This window comes from Crocodylus porosus, unplaced genomic scaffold (assembly GCF_001723895.1).
Source record: "Crocodylus porosus isolate Cpor-Errol unplaced genomic scaffold, CroPor_comp1, whole genome shotgun sequence".
In the NCBI taxonomy this organism is placed as follows: Eukaryota; Metazoa; Chordata; order Crocodylia; family Crocodylidae; genus Crocodylus; species Crocodylus porosus.
Window position 1 is genome coordinate 269,676,087 of NW_017728886.1, and position 3,080 is coordinate 269,679,166.

Genomic DNA, 3,080 nt, shown 5'->3' on the forward strand with positions numbered 1-3,080 from the left:
GAGGGGGGAGACGGCGGCCCCTCCATAAACCCGGGTGTTGGGTGCACGCGACAGCAGCGGTGACCCCTCACACAGTGCCGTGGCGCCGCGGTCCAAAACCAGCACATCTGTGGAAATCGAAGTCAGACAGGACCATTGCAGCGTCCAGTCCCGCGATTCTCAGCCGAGGTAGTTTTAGAGACTGGGTGCTGCTCAGCTCACGAGAGCTACGGAGGGGGCCGCGAGTGCAAAAAGGGCGAGAGCCACTGATCGAGCCCACACTTCTGCATGGCGCAGCTTGTGACAAGGTCCCGGGCTTGATACAGGGGGAATGCACTCCCCGCCGAGGCCTCGCAGATCTTGCTCGAAAGCAATGCAGGATCCTCCCGCCACGTGGCCCTCGAGAAGTTGCTCCCATGATGAACCCCCTCATTAAGCATTTGTGCCCAATTCCTGTTTCATACGTGGCTGGCCTCGGCTCGTGCTCTGCCTTCCCCCACCACGTTCAAGGCTGCTTAATGCCCAGCATCGTCTTCCTGGGAAGCGTCGAGGCGCTTCTCAGAGCTCAAGGGCCTGCGCCGTGCAGCCGTCTCTCCGACAACGCGTCCCTCTCTAGCTTTTGAATCATTTCGGCAGCTACCTGAAGTAACAGACCTTGAGAGATCACCTAGTCCAAGCAGGGATTGAACCTGCACCGCTGGTGGTATCAGCACCATGCGCTAACCAAATCCTCCCTGGTTTTTCTTCTGAAAGCCAGCACCCTGCATCCAACACCAGACACTCAGGGCCATATATTGGGATGGATTAGTTGGCCCTGGAGGTCCCCATACAGAGGGACCTCCTACACATGGCCTCTCGAACCCTTCACCCCAGCCTGGAAGAGCTGAGCGGCACGATGGCAATACTGCAGCGATGCCACGAGGATGAATGTTGCATCACTGCCCCTCCCAGGGAGAATCAAACCTGCTTTCCTGCGTGTCAAAGCCACCATACTGCCAGTGGCAAACTGATGCTCTTATGCTCTGGGGGAAAGGATCTGTGCATTGGCAGCGGTGGTCTTCTCCAGTCTAAATAAAATCACAGAAAACAAGGGTGTGATGGGACCTCAGGGGTCACATCTAGTCCAACCCCCTGCTCCAAGCAGGACCAGCCCCAACTACATCATCCCAGCCAAGGCTTTGTCCAGCCGGGTCTTAAAAGCCTCCAAGGATGGAGATGCCGTCACCTCTCTGGGTAACCCGCTCCACTGCTTTACTACCCCCCTAACAAGAAAGTTTTTCCTAACATCCAACCTCAACTTCCCTTGCTGCAGCCTGAGCCCATTGCTCCTTGTCCTGTCACCTGCCCCCACTGAGAACAGCCCAGCCCCAACCTCTTTCGTCCCACCAGATATCGCCAGATGTCCCAAACTTTCCCCGTCGATCATTGCTGTTGCTCTCCGCTGGGCTCTTTCGTTCATCCTCATTGTTTTCCAAGTACGTGCCCCAGACTGGACACAAGTGAGGCCTACCTGGTGCTGAACAGAGGGGGGAATATTGCTTCACTAGGCTGTCACCTACAACAGCTTATGCCTCTTTGAACAAGTTAGTCTCAAAGGTGCTCGCCTGCCCTGCCTTCTGGGACGCTACGCGTGCATCCCCGCGGGCTACGAGCTTCTTTGGCAGCAATGCCCCGCAGTTGGCTCCCATGGGCCAACGCGATACGGATACGGCAGATAGCACGAAAGCAGATAAACCAGCCCCCTGCTCAAGGCAGGATTATCCCTGCCCAGACCAACCCAGCCAAGCTCTTTAAAAAAACCCAGAAAAACTCTACCTGCTCTCCAGGGAATCTGCCCCAATGCTGAAGCCCCCTCAGAGCTGGAAAACTCTTCCTAATATCCACCCGGGTGTTTTCAGCTACTGATGCAACCTGTTTGCTGAGCCCAGAGGCAAAGCGCGCTGGTCTCCAACACCCCGCATCGCCCCGAGAGCCTTTTCTTGGTTTTAAATGCAGATGAATAACCCAGTCCCCCCAACACATGGCATAAGGCTTGTTTTAAAGGAGAGAGCAGGGAATTTTATTAGCAGCTCGTCCTCCTCCTACTTCAGAGCTCCCGCATTCACATCTAGGATTGATGGCTTCTTTGTATTATCTATAGATTTGCTCCAGCAAATTCACCTCCTTGCCTCTGATAAGGCCTCTTCTCACCCAAAAAGCAGCACAGCTAAGGCAGGGTTCTCCTCCTCATCCTCTGTGATGAAGGTTGATGCAAAGAAATCACTTAGTAATAGGTAGACAGACGGACAAGAACGATCTCTTAGTAATATAGAGATTTTTAGTAATTAAGTCTCTAAGGACCCAGCCCCATCCCCTCCGAGCTCCTGCCCAGTCCCTGCTTTTGAGATACTTCAAGAACTTCATAATTTTAGCAATTTGCTCTTCAAAACCCCACTCTGGTCCTTCTCACCTCCCTCCCCCTTGCTGCCTGCTGCCATCAGGGTCCCAGCTGATGGTTTTCGGGGTGTCGCGATTCTGAATGCACCAACATGCACACCCACAGCCTCGTCCCATGCAGCCGCTCTTTGCAGTTGACCCCAGGAACATTTTCAACAAAAAGTCATTTTTAAACTCGTGGCCATGTGCTCCCAATGGCATATGGAAAGTCTGCCTTGTAAGGCCAGAGATCAGCCGTGATGTATCCACCGCAGGCCCACAAGCAGACGCGGCCCCCTTTCTCGTTAAGGATCCTAGGTCTGGAAGTGGATAATTAGTGACACCGCTAGAGGGCATTCGAAGCACCACAGGAACACGTCACAGGACAAACGTGGGTCATTTTTCAAGAGATGCCCAGCAAAAATAGCTCAGGGGCAGAGGCAGACCGCCATCCCCCCGCCAGGGTTTTTCACGAGCCCGAGACAGCCTTGCAACCTCTCTGGAGCAGGAAAACTTGTCTACTCGCGGTCGCAGAAACATCTGGCAACCACTGGGCAGTGCTTCTGGGGAGGCAGTTGGACTAGACCAGTGGCGGTCCACCGGTTTGGTGGGTGTTTGGCAAATTAGCCCCCACTTTCCCCAAGCATCACTCTGAGGCCCTTCCCCTGCCCAGTTTGTCACTCTGC